This window comes from Muntiacus reevesi, chromosome 1 (genome assembly GCF_963930625.1).
Source record: "Muntiacus reevesi chromosome 1, mMunRee1.1, whole genome shotgun sequence".
Taxonomy (NCBI): domain Eukaryota; kingdom Metazoa; phylum Chordata; class Mammalia; order Artiodactyla; family Cervidae; genus Muntiacus; species Muntiacus reevesi.
In genome coordinates, this window is record NC_089249.1 from 227,996,693 (window position 1) to 228,015,933 (window position 19,241).

At 40.7% G+C, this 19,241-nt stretch overlaps 1 protein-coding gene across 2 annotated transcripts in view; it reads left to right on the forward strand.

The window, feature by feature from the left end:
- The first annotated feature begins 2,195 nt into the window (after positions 1 to 2,195).
- Positions 2,196 to 19,241, forward strand: part of CTNNA1 (catenin alpha 1) — a 169,225-nt gene continuing 152,179 nt past the window's right edge. The window contains exon 1 of one of the 2 annotated variants that reach the window (XM_065918642.1): positions 2,196 to 2,320. The gene's annotated coding sequence lies outside the window, so the exon portion shown is untranslated. Of the gene's footprint in view, positions 2,321 to 2,551; positions 2,746 to 19,241 lie in introns of those variants that run through there. The other variant, XM_065918643.1, reaches the window with a different exon arrangement.

The following is a 19,241-nucleotide window of genomic DNA, read 5'->3' on the forward strand; positions in this document are numbered from 1 at the left end:
CTAGTGAGTATGTCATGGTTTCTCAGGGGTCAGGAAGTGACTCACCATAGCTTACAGGGAACACTGCAAGTCTCTTATCATATTCCTTTTCTGTCACTTGATCCTTCTTTTCCTCAAACAAATCCACACTTTCATCTTTAGGACCTGTCTTAGTCTTTTGGGGCTGCTATAACAAAATGCCACAGAATGAGTAGCTTATAAGTAACAGAAATTTATCTGTCACAGTTCCAGAGACTGGAAAGTCCAAGATCAAGACATTAGCATCATCATGTTGTAGGGAGAGCTGTCTTCCTGATTCATAGTCAAAGCTCTGTTCTCCCATGGCAGAAGGGGCAAGGGAGATCTCTAGGGCCTCTTATATAAGGGTACAAATCCCATTCATGGGGGCTCTGCCCTCATGACCTAATCACGTACTAGAGGCCCCATCTCCTAATACCATCACCAAGGGCATTAGGATTTCAACGTAAATTTGGGGGAGAGGGGAAACAAACATTCAATCTATACCAGGGCCCTATGCTTAGGAAGGCTTCTCGTGTGTGTGTGTGTGTGTGTGTGTGTGTGTGTGTGTGTGTGTGTTGTGTGTGCGTGCGCTCAGTTGTGTCCAACTCTTTGAGACTCCATGGACTGTAACCTACCAGGCTCCTCTGTCCATGTAATTTTCACTTGATCTTAGCCAAAAGGCCAAGAAGCGATGTCCATATAATTTTCCAGGCAAGAATCCTGGAGTGGGTTGCCATTTCCTCCTCCAGCAGATCTTCCCAACTCAGGGATCAAACCCGCATTTCTTTGTGTCTCCTGAATTGGCAGGCAGATTCTTTACCACTGTGCCACCTGGGAAGCCCCATGCTTGGTTTAATGATCCAATGTTGGGATCTTGAAATTGTTAGCAATTTTTGAACATGGGACCTTGCAAACTAAGTAACTGGTACTTCAGTAAAGTGATGAATATAAAAAGTTATGAAACATAATCCTTTAACTCTATCTCTTGTTAGTTCAAATATTTATTGATTGCCTTTTGTCAGCAACTCCCAACTAGCACAAATCCATAGTGCTTTGAATTACAGCGGGCACATTCACCCACAGACATTAACTGCCTAGGGGATGAGCATTGTGCTGGGTGCTGTAGGGAACACACTGCAGTCCTCCAGGAGTTTGCATTTCCTGGGAAACGGAGATATAAGTAGTAAAGGGTAAACATGTTGAAGGCAGGTCTCCCTAGCACCTTGTTCAGTGCTTTGTGGGTATTGTTGTCTTGCATTATTTTGGATTTATAGGCCAGTACTGAAATCAACTGTTTTCACCATCCCATGATGGAGAAAAAAACGTCATTAGTGTTTTCTATACCAGGCTGATAGTGAATATGTATTTTGTTTATCTTGTAGTTTTTTGGGGGGAACATTCACCAGGAAGTTAAGAAAGGAAGGCAGGGAATAAAATTCCCTAAATGGCCAGAGGCAGAGGGACAGATGCCAGGTCCTTCAAATTTGTGTGTGTGTGTGCCTGCGTTGGGGGCAATCTTAGGAGGGGACACCGCTGTGACAAGACTCTTGTCCTCCATCAGGAGAGCTCTCGGTTACCCCATCTGTCAAGTGACAGATGGATTAGGTAATTTCTCGGAGGGCTTCCATCGCACATTATGAGGTCCCTAGAGTCGGATTCTAGTTGCACTTCGCCTCAAGCTATGAGGCCTCAGTTTATCTTGCTGTGAAACTAGGAGCGGGGGCTAGAGCACTTTTTTCAGGAAGCCGGTCATTGAGGAACACCTGTGGCACTCCTCAGAGGAGCTTGCCCCAGGCTCTGCGTTGCCTCGCCCGGTCCCCGGGGCACCAGCGAGGGGGAGGGGCCTGAGCCGGCCGCGCCCGGAGACTCACCTGTGCGCAGAGCGGTGACTCACCTGCTCTCCCCCGCTCGCGGGCTGTTCCAGGAGTGAGCGTTCCTCCTTCGTCTCAGGGGTGGGAGGGGTGTCACTCCCATCTTTGGTTACTAGTAGCCTGGGATGAAGTAACTCAGAGGTGAAGGCCGGAGAGCAAGAGGTCCTTTAGGGGTCCGGGTCTGGTATTGCCAGCCTCTTTGGTCGAGCACTCACCCCCAAAGGGAGAACTGGGAAAGCTGGGCGGCAGCGGGAGGCGCTGGGAAGAGCGCGCCGGAGGGAGGTGCTGGGAAGGGCGGGCGGGGCGCGGGCCGCGGGGCGGGGGGCGGGCCGGGGGCGGGGGCGCCGAGCGGCCCATTTCCTCCTCGGAGCAGGACTGGGGGAGACAAAGCGGCGTCCCGTCGGCTTCTGGCATCTGGAATCTTCCAGCGCTCGCCCAGCTCGCCGCAGGTAATTGTCTTCGTGCGGGTGCGGGCTCCCCAACCGTCCGAGGGGCTCCTCGAGTGGGCGGACCGGGCGCGGTCACCTCAGCGACCTCCCCCGGAATCCGGCTTCAGGCCGGCGCTGGTGCGGCCTTCGGCCCGCTTCCCCGGCGGGGCCCCCGGCCTGGGCCCTGGCCCGGCGGGCGGGGCCGGCGCTTCCTGGCTTTCGGGAAGTTGAGGGGCCGCGGCGGCTGGAGCGGAGCGATTGGCGGACTCCGCGCTACCGCAGCGCTTCCTCTCTGGAAAGTTTCTCCCGGTGTCTAAACTTTGTTCAAGTGGGCTCGGTGCGCGCGCCGGACCCGCGCTGGGTCCCCGCGGCCGCCTTGCTTGTGGGGAAGAGTCTGCGCGTTGCTCGAGGTGCTGGTGGTTCCGGGAGTTGAGTTTTCCTCTGAAGTACGTGTGGTTTGTGGTTTCTGTGGTCGCACCCCTCCCCCACCACCGAAACTTCCAGGTCAGGTGGACGCGACGGGGGCTGAGCCCGCAGCCCCGGCCCGAGCGAATGTGAAAGTTGGTGGCCCTTTCCCTGACACAGCCTGACTGGGAATGGGCGCCACACCCGTGTGTGGACTTTTGGCGTGCACCGAGTTAACCTTTGTTTTGAAATTACTCTGACTTACTGTGCTGGTTAATTGGAAGTACTTAATTCTGATTAGTCCTAGTTTTCACGAGTGGCGTTGGAATCTCTTTCTGTTAACTTTTAAAGGAGTGTGCGTGTGTGAAACACTTGTTGGAAAAAAATGTTGACTGAATGCCTAACCTTGGCTTGGCAGGAATGGCTTCCCAATAATGCGGGCGGCAGTTGGCGCAGATCCAGGACTCACATCCTTTTAATGTATCCTTGCGTTTTCGTAACGTTTTGTCTGTGTGTGTGTATGTTTTGGACAAAACTCACAGTAATTTAGAATGGAGTAAGATGTTAAAAAAGGAAGATGTGTTAAGTCTCCAACCAAGTTAAGGACTTTTCTTGTTTATGGTAAAGGAAATGATTACATCATGGTATTGTTGCAACAGGATAGGCATTTCGATGAGAGGGTATTTTCTTTAGCAGTGATTTTTAAAGACACTACAGGTGTATGTTACTTTAGGAAAGGATGAATTTATAAATCAAGTTAATTAGGATGTTATTTTGTTTTATAAGAGGAACGGGTTGAGAAGTTAATCCAGAGCCTCTGGCCCGATTATTTACTCTCTTTGACTTTTACTAAGTTAAATATTTTTTATCCTCTTTAAGCGCCCACAATTGAATAAGAAATGGTCTCTAACCCCAAGACCTCACAGTGTAATAGGAAAGACACACACACACACCCCAGGTATAGTACAAGAATGTTGACATTTACTCCCATAATAGTATTGATAAGAAGCTTGTGAATGGTCAGTCTTAGGTAATAGTAATGATAAAAACTGGAGGAGACATGAAAAGGGGGGGGCTAATAAGTTTTGTTTGGATAAGACTAGAATGCTTCCAGGAGGCGGCAGCTTTTGAACTGGATGAAACAGGAGTAGGGTTTGGTTGGGAGGAAGCATCAAAGGGTAAAGGAGTTTATGGAATTGTGATTTAAATCTCTCCTGGTTTTCCTTTTACTTTTGGTTCTTGTTTCTCAGTTTGGGTTTTTGTTTTTGTTTTACTTGTTGTTCTATACACTCTTATTGAGGATTCTATCCAGCGTATCTCGAAAGCCTTACATCATTGATGGGATGTCACCCTCCTTTCTTTATCAACATCTCATTCCATACAGTGACTTAGAGATCAGGGGTGCCCTCTTCCTCTAAGTTGAGAATCACTTCTCTGCATAGTCTTCCTGTCATCAAATTTAGATTAAAAATCCAACACTGATGCTAAAGTGGAAGCTTCTCTCTTGAATTCGAAAGTCTCACTTCATCCATAGGGTCACTTGTGCACCAGAGAACTGGTTGGCTTGAGAAGCCAAGAGGCTTCTCAAACTCGAGGACCAAAATGAGATACCTTTTTCTTTTTTAGACCTAAACCAGATGTGGAGATGCGCAGTAACTGGCAGAGTCCTGGGATTTCTTTGAGATAGGGACAGTGTGATACAGGATAGACAGACCTGGTTGTTGTGGTTTGCTTGCTGATGAAGATCTGGGCAGAGGGAACAGGGATCCCTGCTTCCCTGAAGGTGCTGAGACAGGAAAGAACTCCATGTGTTGAGAGACCTAAGAGAACACTTGTGTAGCTTTAAGTTCTTTTGGAGTGGGGGGAAGGCGTCACATGAAATTGCCAGGAAACTCCAGATGACATGTTTGAATTTTCTTCTAAGAGTTGTAAGAAACCGTTGTAGGAAGTTTCATGATCTGATTTCCTTTTTAAGCTCACTCCTGCTAGTGCTTACAGGGCTTGTATTGTGTACAAATGGAAGTAGGGAGTTGAGCTAGGAAGATGGTGGGACTGAGAGTGGTGAGATAAAGGGAGCTGTATTTTGGAGAAATGAGATAGGCTTAACATATGAAATATGAATTGGACATGGGGTCTAGGATTATGTTACTGTTGTTGTATTGTTTGCTCAGTGATGAGCCTCCTCCCTCTTTCTATTCCATCATTTTTATGATGAGCTCTTAGTCCTATTACAAGACTTCAAGCTAGCACTTTCCTTTTTGGTAGCAGATCTCTTCCATCCTGTTATTGTACAAGATCTCTTGTACCTTGTTATTGATATCCCTGTTTGTCTTTTCTGTTAGAAAGTGAGCCTTGGTTTTTGGTGTGGTACCTGGCCTGGAGAATAGAGAAAACATTAGATGCCCATTGAATGGAGGAGGAAGGAGTCTTTATGGAATCTGGCTTGTGGGTGGAACTATGACAGATGAGCAACAGTCAGATTATGGAGGGCCTTGATTACCAAGTTGATATTTTGGGTGAATGAGAGCTATTCTCATTTCATTCTTATTCCTTTCCACCCAGCTGTAATCAAATGAAATCCTTTCCATCTTTTCTTCCTCTTATAAATTCTTGTTTTCCTTTCTCTCTGCTTCCACTCTAGTTTAGATTAATTTTTGAACTATCAAAACTGCTTGTAGTTCTCTGGATAAATTATTTTGTAATTTATGTATATTTTAATATATTTATAAAAAACATAATTACATTTTATATAATTTATATTTAGAAATTTATATAATTTCTATAATTTATGTATATACATTTTTCTAAAAAGCTTGACTAAAGTGAAAGAGGAGAGTGAAAAAGTTGGCTTAAAGCTCAACATTCAGAAGACTAAGATCATGGCATATGGTCCCATCACTTCATGGCAAATAGATGGGGAGACACTGGAAACAATGACTGACTTTATTTTTTGGGGCTCCAAAATCACTGCAGATGGTGATTGCAGCCATGAAATTAAAAGACACTTACTCCTTGGAAGGAAAGTTATGACCAACCTAGACAGCATATTAAAAAGCAGAGACATTACTTTGCCAACAAAGGTCCGTCTAGTCAAGGCTATGGTTTTTCCAGTGGTCATGTATGGGTGTGAGAGTTGGAAAGAAAGCTGAGTGCTGAAGAATTGATGCTTTTGTACTATGGTGTTGGAGAAGGCTCTTGAGAGTCCCTTGGACTGCAAGGAGATCCAACCAGTCCATCCTAAAGGAGATCAGTCCTGGGTGTTCATTGGAAGGACTGATGTTGAAGCTGAAACTCCAATACTTTGGCCACCTGATGCGGAGAGCTGACTCATTAGAAAAGACCCTGATGGTGGGAAAGGTTGAGGGTGGGAGGAGAAGGGGATGACAGAGGATGAGATGGCTGGATGGCATCACCAACTCGATGGGCATGAGTTTGGGTAGACTCCGGGAGCTGGTGATGGACAGGGAGGCCTGACGTGCTGTGATTCATGGGGTCTCAAAGAATTGGACATGACTGAGCAACTGAACGGAACTGATCAGTTGTTTTTTATTTTTAATAAAACAAAAAAGTTAAAAGTATAGCATACATATAGAAAAGCGTTTAAATTGTAGGAGTACTGCTTAATGAATTGAGTGAACACCCCCATATCCACCATCCAGATCAAGAAAAAGAAAATTACTAGGACTCTAGAAATCCCTTTGCAGTCACTACCATCTCCTCCTTTCCCTTCAGTTTTTATAATCTGAGAATTTGGATCATTATTGTTGCTCTGTAAGTGTCTGCTAAAGTTAATTGAATTTCTGTCTTTCCCTCCACCATTCAGTCTTTTACATATAAGCTATACTTATTAATCTTTTGGGGAGATACACTGCTGCCTTATTGTGGCACTAGTCAGAATTTTAGATTGGCATTCAACACCTTTTAAGTCCTGGCCCTAATTTATTTTTCCGCCTTATCTTCTATTAAGAATTTTTGCTATGTGTCTCTGCTTCTGCCAGGCATTTGTTCTGGAATGCTCTGTCCTTCTCTGACACAAATGCTATCCATCTGATTGATATGCCTCTTCTGTTGAGACATTGATCGTTGTTGAAAGTGATCTGTAATATACTGGAAATTCTAAAATTTGCACCTGATTATGACATTCTCATTATCTTTTAAAAATACACATAAGAAGATGTACCATTTAAGTTATCTTTATGTATATACTTCAGTGGCATTAAGTACATTCACTTTGTTGTGTAACCACTGTCACTGTCCCTATCCAGGAAAATTTTCACTGTCTTAAACTGAAGCTCCATAACCGTTAAACAATAGTTATCCATTTCCTCTCCCCCTGGCCCACTGGCAACCTCCATTGTACTTTCTGTCTCTGAATTTGACTGTATTAATACCTGGCTTGTTTAGCTTAGCATAATGCTTTCAAGTTTTACAAATGTTGTCAGTATATCCTTCTTTTAAAGGGTTGAGTAATACTCCATTATCCAATCATCTGTTGATGAACACTTGGGTTGCCTTCACATTTTGGCCACTGTGGATAATGCTCCTGTGAACACAGGTGTGCAAATACGTGTTTGTGTTCTTGCTTTCAGCTCTTTTAGGTATATACCCAGAAATAGAATTTCTAGTTCATTTAGTATGGTAATTCTGTGCTTAAATTTTTGAGGATCTGCCATACCGTTTTCCACAGTAACTGTGTTATTTTATATTCATAGCAGTAATGTGTAGTGTTCCATGTTCTCCATGTTTTCATCAACACTTGTTGATTTCTATTTTTAATTTTTAAAAAGATTTGTTTACTTTTTAATAAGTCATCCTAATAGATGTGAGTTGATATTTCATTGTGGTTTTGATTTGTATTTCTCTAATGTTTAGTGATGTTAAGTGTTTTTCATGTGGTTATTGGTTATTTGTGTATTTTCTTGGTAGAAATCTCTGTTCAAGTCCTTTGCCCATTTTAGTTGTTTGGGTGTTTTGTTGTTAAGGTATAAGATTTCTTAGTATCTTCAGGCTGTTAATCCCTTGTTAGATATAGGACTTAAAATATTTTATCTCAGTTTTACCCTGTTGGTATGTCCTTTAATGGACAAAAGTTTTAAATTTTGATCAAGTCCAGTTTATCTGTTTTTTTGTTGTTCATTCCATGTCTTCTAAGAAATCATTGCCAACTCTGTTTTTTGTTGTTCATTCCATGTCTTCTAAGAAATCATTGCCAACTCCATTGTCATAGAGCTTTTCCTTGTGTTCTCCCCCCCACCCCTTCCTCAGCTGCTCTGTGACTTCTTTGAGGACAGGAAATAAGGTTTTTTATTGTGGCCTCTTTACCCTACAGTACAGTAAGCACATAGTGAGGAAGAAAAACTTGAGAATTTTTTTTTTAATGTAATTCTTAAAATCTCACAGCAAACAGTAATTGTATGACAGGGTGTCTTCTGCTGTTGCTAATTTGTCATTGATTATGTGTCTGTTACCTGATTTATGATCATAACCTGCTTTTAGTGAAAGTCGCTCAAGTCATGTCTGACTCTATGCGACCCCATGGACTGTAACCTACCAGGTTCCTCTGTCCATGGAATTTTCCAGGCAAGAATACTGGAGTGGGTTGCCATTTCCTTCTGCAGGGGATCTTCCCAACCCAGGGATTGAATCCGGGTCTCCCGCATTGTAGGCAGACGCTTTACTGTCTGATCCACCGGGGAAGTCAACTGCTTTTAGGGGTTTTTAATCTTAATGAATCTCAGCTGGAGAGTTTGAACTTTGTCATCTATGTAATGAATGTGATGAACTTAAAAAGGATATTTGGGCTTCCTTAGTGGCTTAGATGGTAAAGAATCTGTCTGCAGTGCGGGAGACTTGGGTTCGATCCCTGGGTTGGAAGATCCTCTGGAGAAGGGAACAGCTACCCACTCCAGTTTTCTAGCCTGGAGAATTCTGTGGACAAAGGGGCCTGGCAGGCTACAGTCCATGGGTTTGCAAAGAGTTGGAGAGGACTGAGTGACTTTCACTTTCATAAAGGATATTTATTTTTAATGTCTGATGGGATAAAATGCTAATTTATTACTTTAGTTATGGAGTGCTGTTATTTACATAGCACTGAGTTGCTTATTTACCTTCCTAAAGGCTCTTGTGGACCATAAATTCTTTTGCTACGTGATGAGTTCCTTCAAAACCACCACATTCTTTTGCATTTTTCAGTTTTTTGTGATGCCTGACTCATGTCTAATACTTGTAGATACACTTATGCTCTATATAGAATTTGCCAGATTGATGGGGGGGGGGGGGAAGCTTGGCTTTACATCCAATTTTTTTTTTTCTTAAACATTTTATTTTTATTTATTTGACTGTGCCTGGCCTTGGTTTCGGCACACAGGATCTTTAGTTGTAGCATATGGCACATTCCCTGACCAGGGATCAAACCCAGCTCCCTGCATTGGGAGCATGGAGTCTTAGCCACTGGACTGCCAAGAAAGTCCCTACATCCAGTTGTTTTTTTAAATAAAACCACCACTCATTTTTATCACCTAGGGATAAACACTATTAGCATTTTGGTGTATATCCTCTGATATTTTTTCTAAGAGTGTATTTACTATAACTTTTATAAAAAATAGATTTTTACTTTATTTGCTCTTGTCCATTTATCATACTCAAACATTTCCCCTATTAATTGCATTAAGATTAACCTTTATTTTATGTACCTCTGAGAAAAAATAAGGTGGCTCAGTGGTAAAGAATCCTTCTGCCAATACAGGAGCTACAGGAGGTGTGGATTCTATCCCTGGGTTGGGAAGATTCCTCTGGGGTAGGAAATGGCACCCCACTCCAGTGTTTTTGCCTAGAAAATCCCATGGACAGAGGAGCCTGGCAGGCTACAGCCTGTAGGGTCGAAGGGACTTGGACATGACTGAGCCCACACACAAGAAATAAACACTACTAAATACACTAGGAACTACCATCAATTTTAGAACACATCCAAAGTTTAGAGACTTAAAGATGTGAAATATATATTGATGAAATTGTTAAAATTAATGAAATATATTAACCTCACAGTGTTAACATAGCATGTTAATGATCCCCTACTGTTCCAACATAACTTTTTTAATCAGTCCTCTGTTGGACATTTAGTTTGCTTCTAGAGCTGCTTTAATTTGCAGCTGAATCGTCTCCCTGTCCTGACACCTTCAGGGAAACTTCTTGGGAGTGGAATTCCCCAGGGAAAGATTTGCTACTCTTAAAAGGATGTTTTTTTTTTAAAGTCTGAATTTATTAAATATACGTAACGTAAAGTTTACCATTTCACTATTTTTGAGCATTAAGTGCGTTTACATCATCCCCATCCGTTTTCAGAACTTTTCCATCATTGAACAGGATCTTTACTATTTAGCAGCAACTCCCCATCCTGCTCTCTCCCCAGTTCCTGGTAACCTCTTTTCTACTTTATTTCTTTATCAGTTTGCCTATTCTAAGTACCTCATATAAGTGGAATCATATATTTGTCTTATTGAGGACAATAGCAACATTAGTTTATATATATTTCAGTTAGCTTATCCATTCAGTTTTTAATGAACATTTGGATAGTTCTACTATGAATAGTATACTGCTCTGAACATGTGTTCAAATATCTCTGAGACGTTGCTTTCAGTTCTTTTGGGTATATACCCAGAAGTGGAATTGCTGGATTATATGGTAAGTTTATTTTTAACTTTTTGAGGTACTGCCGTACTGTTTTCCACAGCGGCTGTACCATTTTGCATTCCAACCAGCAGGGCATGGAAGTTCTAATTTTTCTCCATATCTTTACCAACAGTTTTTTTTCCCGTTTTCTTTTGTTGTTTTGATAGTAGCCATCATAATGAATGTGAGATGGTTATCACAGTTTTGATGTGCATTCCCCAAATGATTAGTGATACTGAGTATCTTTTCATGGGTTTATTGGCCATTTGTATATCATCTCTGGAGAAATGTCTAGTCTTTCGCACATCATTGAGTTTTGGTTTTTTTTGATTGAGTTTTAGTTCTCTATATACTCTGGATATTAATCTCTTATCACATGTATGTTTTGCAGTTATTTTCTTTTGTTGTCTAGATTGCCTTTTCACTCTTGGTAGTGTCCTTTGATATACCAGTTTTTATTTTGATGAAGTTCAGTTTTTTTTTCCTATTGTTACTTGTGTCTTTGGTGTAATATCCAAGAAAGCATTACCAAATCAAGTGTCATAAAACTTTTACCCTGTGATTCTTTTCTAAAATTTTATAGTTTTAGCTCTTATGTTCAGGTGTTTGATCCATTTTGAGTTAATTATTGAGTACCATAGAAGGTAAGAGTCTAACTTCATTGTTTTACATGTGGATATCCAGTTTTCTCAGCCCTACTTCTTGAAAAGACTGTCCTTTCCTCTTTGAATAGTCTTGACATCCTTGTTGAAAATCATATGCCTATCAGAGGGTTTGTTTCTGGGTTCTTCATTTTGTTCTGTTGATCTCTTATGTCTTTATGTGGTATTTTATGCCAGTACCACATCTTTGTTCATTGTAATTTTGCAGTAAGTTGATGCCAAATTTGATCTTGAGGTAAATAATTTTTTGTACATTTATCTTCTGTGGTTTAGTTGAGTGCATGTGTTGTTGTAAAAATAAAACATTCTTTTAACTGTTCTGTCTCTTGATTTTGGAGGTGATTACACAACTCTGTGAGTTTTTCAAAAGTTGTGGAATAGGAAACTGAAGTGAATTTTATTTACTGCATATAAAAAAGAAAAACAGGTAAAAGTAAACTCATTAAAAAATATGTATTTTGCAAGTTTGACCTTCTATATAAACAAATAGTGAAAAATGTGAAATTGATTATCCTTTATGCTTTCCCAGCCCAATTAAGTTTTTTTTTCTCTTGAGTGACTGTGAAGCTACATCCTTAGAAGTCTTGAAGCAATTTTGGTTATACTTTATGTGTTGGAGGATTTAAGTCTTATTAGTACCTTCTGTTTTCTCTTAAGAAAAAAGTTAAATACACCAGGCATTGTAGAGAGTCTGACAAAGCTACAGTTACTGAAATTTGCCCAGGTGCCAGTGTGCTTGCTTTGAGATGGTGAGAATGTTTTTTGTTTCACGTGCGTTGTGATGATTGACTCAGCCCCCATGTTGAGGGCCTGGGCTGAATGGGCTGAACAGGGTAGTGAGGTGAACATTCTGGCTTGATTTACCCTGTTTCATGCTGTTTTTGCTCACTTGCAAGAGCACTATACTAAATTTGTCCATTATTGAAAGTTCAGAGTGTGCAGAAATAACCGTGCTTCAGAATAAAACTTCAGCATTGCCTTTTCTCTGTTGGAGCTTCCAAATGTTCATTATTTTCCCCTTTAGTTTATTTTTCTCTAATATTTTTCTAATAACAAACTTTGTCCATGTGCCAGCATACCCCCTACCCCATTTCTAATGGAGCTTGAAATGAGCATGCATTTCTGTTTGTTTGTTGATGGACTGTCATCTATCAAGCCCCCTTTTGATTGGGATTTAATTTGTGCTTTTTCACTGACTGCAAGTTTGGAGTAGTGCATTTAAGGCAAATACAGTTAGGAAGGCAACTTTGAGTGTTTTTCTGAATATTTGTAGCAAAGATTTGATCGTTTGGAACAAGTATTGTATGAATAGTGTGATTAGATTTTAAAATTTCTTGTCTATTCAGTGTTCCCATTGTAGTAAAAGAAGAGAGGGAATTATATTGTGGAAGTTATTTTCATCTGTGAGAGTTTTTGAAACAGGACTTCCAGAGCTATACTGAAGAAAAAAATGTAACATTTCTGTTACATTCTTTTCTCTTCTGTGTTAAATTTTTGTGATGAAATAATTTAATCCAGTTTAATCTTAGTGTTAAATAACTGATGTTATTCCTTAATTGCTAATTTAAAGAGTAGTTCTTTTCTCGATTACTTCATTTTGGCTCTTCTACTTCATTATGTTGAGCTGTGGATTTCTTTCTCTTGTTCTGAGATTTCATTGTTAAAAATACTGTCATAAACAAGTGGATCATCAGTTGTATTTTGAAAATGTTTTGTTGCTCTGGTTTATTTTGTTAGTATTAGACATTATAAATTGAGGAGTAAGTTGGAAGCCTGGTTAATTACCAGATTATATAATCTTTTACTGGTTTATTAGCCAGGTAGAGTGCAGGCTGTTCTTGAAGCAAAGTGTGGTCATAACTTTAGAAAACGCATTCACAGAGGCCCATTTCAAGTTACATGAAAGATAGGAGCCTTTGGTAATAGTCCATTTGCCCTGTGCAGCATCGATGCTTTGTTTCCAAGCAAAGATGCATTGTTAACTATTCCCTTGTGATATGTTGAATATTTCATTATGTTAAATATTTCAGTATTAATCTAGACTGTATATCATGGTTTATGAAAAATGATAGTGCACTGAGTAAGGCAGAGCTGAAAGGGTAAGTTACTATTACTGATGAGTCAGTGTTCATGGGGATTTTCTGTTCCTGGGGATCTCTAAATTGGCAAAGGTTTCTTATAATCATCTGTTATCATTTTCTTGCTTCCTTGGACCTGGGGTCATCATGTTCTCAGAAAAGCTCTGGACTGACTTTGAAGTGTATCTTTAGAAACCTGTCATTTTGCACAGAAGTGGGAAAGTGAAATGTGAGCTTGATCCCTTGGGAGGAAAGGAAAAAATTCAAGGAAATGGAATATGGCCGCCCTTGAGAGAAATTTAAACCTCTTTGGAGTCATTAAGACCAGTGGAAGAGGTGGTATTTTTGAGGTATCTTTATTGAGTTAGGGTCTAAGGCTATATTTGCTGTATCTCAGTTTCAAGGAAGGGTTCAGTTAAATACAGTGCATTTATTAAGCCTGACTTTAAAAGCAGGTGCTAGGGAAGATGTTAAGAATGTTTAAGTGGTACTTCCTTGGCTGTCCAGTGGTCAAGGCTCTGTACTTCCGCTGCAGGGGGCACAGGTTTGATCCTTCTTAGGGGAACTAAGATCCTACAGGCTGTAGGATCACACAGGCTGTGTGGTGTGCCCAAAAGAAAAAAAGAGTGTAAGTCACCATTGCTAAACTCAAGAAGTTTACAAACTAATGACATTAACTTTGGTAATATCACTGATAGGTAAGAATTAGCAATCTGTACCTGTTTTGCTAAAGTATTACAGGAGAGAGAGAGTTTTTAGTTCTTTCCACATGTGTCATTGTTACTAGGTGAAATCTTAAAACAGTTAAGCCAATTCAGTCAATCATTTATAGAATGTTGTTAGATGAAAGTTACCATGCTCAAAAAAGGCAGGTCCCTGTGCTCAAAGTAGCTGTCAGCTTTATGGGAGATGGACATACTGCTATCGTAAGTGCTATAATAGAGATGCTTGTAAAATGATAGGAGAACCAGAAAAGAGGGAACAGCTCTTAGAAGCAGAGGACATCTGTGTGAGCCTTGAAGGAACATGGAAAAATTTGAAGGTCTGCCCTGAGCAGCGGATCGGGGTTGCACAAAGGTCTGGAGACATGCACTCCTTGGAGAAGAGTTTGGTGTGCAGGCAAGTGATGAGGTTGACAGATCAGTGTGAGTAAGGTTTGTTTGTTGGAGTTTCAGCTTCATCCTTTCTTTGGTTGGGGAAGCAATCCTATGTTTTTTTCAGAGGGAAGTTGATTCCATGGTGGTGATAACTGTCTGGGGCTATCTGGAGAATGATTGGAAATGAGAAGATTCCTAACAGGGAGGATAAGTGAAGTGAGGTGCAAGGAGGGGAAGGAAGAGGAGGAAAGGGGCCTAAAGTCTCCTTCTAGGGGCCTAGTTTGGTAGAGCTTTGGTCAGTGGAGATGAGGAAAACCACAGGGGGAATAGATGAGGAAAATGCTTGGCTCTGGCCTTGGGGGTTTTGGGGAATTGAACTTTGCAGTGTGTGTGTGAAGGCCTTTAGACTGGGCAAGTGCTGCTGGCCAGGATGGCACTGGCTTTTGGTTTTTAATACGGTTATTGTGGTGGGGGGGGCACAAAGAAACACAAAGTTTGTGTTTCTTTGGGGGAGTGCTTTTCAGGATTTCTCAAGTATTATAAATAGTAAGTATAAAATTGTATTTTTAAGTTAAGATAATCTCTAATGTCTTCTTGGAGAAGGCAGTGGCACCCCACTCCAGTATTCTTGCCTGGAAAATCCCATGGACCAAGGAGCCTGGTAGGCTGCAGTCCATGGGGTCGCTAAGAGTCAGACACGACTGAGCGACTTCACTTTGACTTTTCACTTTCATGCATTGGAGAAGGAAGTGGCAACCCACTCCAGTGTTCTTGCCTAGAGAATCCCAGGGACAGGAGAGCCTGGTGGGCTGCCGTCTATGGGGGCACACAGAGTTGGACACGACTGAAGCAACTTAGCAGCAGCAGCAGCACCTGATGCCTTCTTAATTGCTTTGCTTATCTTTCAGCCTTATCTTCTGCCGTTTCACTATCTAATATTTTTCATTCACATCTGTCCTTCTTGGAAGGTGCCAAAGGTCTTTGGTCCCTTTGCACAACCTGAAACAACTGCCCTCCCTCCTATGACATCAGATCCTCAGTGTTGACTCTGCCCATTGGGGATTCCCTCCTGGGTGCTCCTCTTTGCACCGATGGATCACTTTACAACTTTATACTTCCTGTTGTATTATAAACTGTTTTTCTTTCTAGACCATGAGCATTTCCCTCAACTTTCTTTTTTTGAAATTCTTCAAATGTACAGAAAAGTAAAAAGTAATACAATGAGTACTTGATTCTTCAGCTCACTTAGTTTCATCAATTGTTAACATTTTTCAGATTTCCTCCATTATTGTATATAAGCTTTTTATCTGAGGCATTTGAAAATTGCAGATACCAAGTATTTCACCCTTACGTTTTTTAGCATGTAACTCCTCTAAGAGTAAGGACATTGCCTTACTTAACCAACTATGATATATAAGAAATTTTACTTTGATATAGTAACATGATTCCTTTTAAAGAGTGGTCCAGGAGCCAATGTGGAGAAGGCATTGGCAGCCCACTCCAGTACTCTTGCCTGGAGAATCCCAGGGATGGCGGAGCCTGGTGGACTGCCGTCTATGGGGTCGCACAGAGTCGGACACGACTAAAGCAGCTTAGCAGCAGCAGCAGCCAAGAGCCAATGTCTGCCGTCCCTGGGAACTTGTGAGAAATGCAGACTCTTAAATATTACCCTAGACCTACTGATTCAGAATTTGCCTTTTAACAAGATTCCTAGAAGTACTGAAGTCCTGTACAATCCGTATTCACATTTAATATGAATATGGGACAAGTTGTCCCAGTGATGTCCTTCATAGTTTGTTTTTTTTTCTTTTTTTAAATCCAAGAATCAGTAAAAGATCTGTACTGAATTTAGTGGTTGTGTTTCTTTGGTTTTGTCAGTCTTTTTATTTTTTTCTGTGACATTGACACTTTTGGAGAGTTTAAGGCAATTGTAGAGAATGTCTACAGTTTTTTTGTCTACAGACAAATGAGATTTGTCTCATTGTTACCACTTGTGGCAAGAACGGTACATATGTGATGATCTACCTTTCTCAGCATCAAAACTATTGTCAGGTTGTTCCGCTTGTGGTGATGCTAATAAGTTTAAATACTTGTGATTAAGTGGCTATCTGCCAGATAGCTCTATTGTAAAGGAACATTTTTCCTTTTGTACTTAATAATTGATTGCCGTGATTGCTGTGATGATCTGGTAGGGATTTCTGATTAGTCTTTGTGTCCCTGGCACCTAGCAGGATCCTCAGGATGTGGTAATTGGTCAGTCATTGACAAATAAATGATAACCAAGTCATCAAAGGTATATGCTACAAGTTTTAGGGACACTTCTTTCTTGTTTTCTCAGTTCTTTCGCACGCAGTCTGGATAACTTCCTCTAGTCAAGTTTGGGCATCTTTTCTCCTGGCTTTCTAGAAAAAGAACAGTCCTCTTATTCCTCTGTGCTTCTCAGCTGGGGGAGAAGTTTCTCTGCCTTTTAGTCCAATTGTTGTAAAACAAAACCCTCTTTTCCCTTTTGTCTCTCTGTTCTCTTGAGCTTCCAGGCCAGATGCTGGCTTCATCTTTGTTTTTCAAACCATCCAGTTTCTTATGGAAACAGGGACTTCCTGTGCATCCATAATCAGTTATCTGTTGTGAGGGCTTAGTGCAGTTTTCTCTTAAACACTTGCATTGTTAATGGTCTCAACCTTGTGGAATGGAAGCTGAGTAAATGGACATAGATATCTGGCCTACAGTGCAGTTACTTCAGCAGCTCTGGAGCTTGTTTCTGTTTTTCTCTTCATTTGATCTCTCACCTCTTCTCTATGCTCCAGGCACACTGGTCACCTCTTTCTCTAAGTCCTGGGAGATTCTGCCTTATCGCTGTTACCTCTGTGTGCAAGGCTCCTCCCCCAAATAATTCACTTGATTGGCTCTTTATTGACTTTCAGCTCAAGTGTTATCCAGATGGAAAGATCCTGGAAGGATCCTACCTCATTTCATTACCATTACCCTGCTTAATTTTCTTTCTAGCACAGATATTGTTTTGTTTACTTATTTATGCTGTTACTATAGTGTAGTTTCATGAAGACAGACATTTTTTTTTTTTGGTCTCGAATAGTGTCTATACAGAGAAAGCAGTAAAATATTTGACTGAGTGGCTAAATAGTGGACCAACCATTGTTTCTTTAGGTTTACCTTTTATCCTTTGCTTAATGCTTTTGGTAATCACTGTGTTTCCTGTGTTTCCCTGTTACCTCCGATACTCTAGAGAAGGTAAGAAAATGAGTGATGATATGTTTTATTGTGATTAAAAGTAATTATAACCTTTAGCAGTAATAAAATTGTCATAATATTATAATGTTAAAATAAAACAAAGACCTAGCTATGTCCTTTTTCTTCTAACTTTGTATACCCGAGTGCCAGTTTGTACTGTGTATCATATAAATGGTATAAAATGTATTTGTATATGAGTGGATTACTGGGATGATGGTTTATGTAATCCAGTACTCTGCTGTGGATGGAAACTTTTTACTCTCACTATGTTTTGGCTCTCAGGTTTGACCAAGGCTAGGTATTTTTTTTTGGAATGGGAGGACAGTGATTCTGTACAAGGGTTTCTCCTTGTCCCTCTTCCCCCTATTCCCAACTAGTTTACATTTTAGGAGAAAGTGACAGGCTTGGGGACTTGTGGGTGCACCCGTGTTTTCTCATTCACTACAGCGACTCCATGGACTGTAGCCTGCCAGGCTCCTCAATCCATGGGATTCTCCAGGCAAGAATGCTGGAGTGGGTTGCCATTTCCTACTCCAGGGGATCTTTCCTATCCAAGATCGTCATAGGACCACTGGGGAAACCCAGGCTTGGGGATGGATTTAGTCAAATAAACAGGTGTCAGTCAGTGTTAATTATAAGGTTTTCTTTTTTTTTTTTTTCCCCACAATAACCTGGAGATTTGGAGGTTAAGATCCCAACAGCTTTGTTAATTCTGTTTAATACAGATGTAGCCTAGCATACCTAGGACTGCATTGACTAATCCACAATCCTGTATTTTGTGCACTGTGACAGTTAGTGCTACTGTGGGTACTTTTAATTTCTAAATCTCTTGATTTGCATTTAAATGAACCATCCAACCATTGTATTAACTTAACCTTCCTGTTTATGTGAAAAAAAAAAGTTGGTATTGAGTAGCTAGGTAGGGATAGTCTAAAGCTTTGGAGCAGACACATCTTAAGAATGATGTGGCCATTCCATTGTAAATGAACATTTAATGTCTTTGGAGAAGGTGTGTAGCTCTTTGCATGAATGAGGCCATTTGCCAACAATCAGCCTCCTTAGTTCTGGAGGAGCAGTGCTTTTACTTTCTGCTTATTGCTTCTCCATTTCTTTTTCTACCATGAAGATTGCTTGTCAACTGCCCACTATCTCTGCCCCTTTCTGAATTTATAGTGAACTTTTGCTTTATTGCTAGGATTGCTATTTATAAGGTATTGAAGACTGAACAGCTACAGTTTAACGTTTTATTTAGTTTCACCAACCTTGTTCCCCTCCTGGAAAACCTCCGGTTGCTGTAATTTATTAAGGTTGGCTAGCTCTAGTAGGTTTTGTAATAGATCTTGCGAAGGAGTGCTCTGTAAGTTAATTAGAAAACTAGAAATTGCCTAGAGTTTAAGTTATTTGTTTAGCTACTTTAAACGATGTTATTAATTGTAGAGAAGCAGAAGATATGACTAGGATTGAGGTAGGAGTCTTGGTAGGCCTGTAAATATTTTAAAGTCATATTGCATAAATTTAATTCAGCTAATACTGTGTCTGCTCTGCATAAAGCATCTTTGCTTACAGCACCTTGCCAGCAACTTAAGGCTTGTAAAGAAGCATAAGCATAGTTGTCATCTTTAAATTTACAATACAGCTAGGGTTACCACAGTGTAAACCTGGGAAAAATTAAGTTACATTTAATGAAACAATTCAGAGGCTATTGAGAGATCATTTCAGTGAAGGGAATACTAGAATTTCAGAACTGAAAAGACGTGAAGCTTAGAATTCAACCCCTTTCATTTTG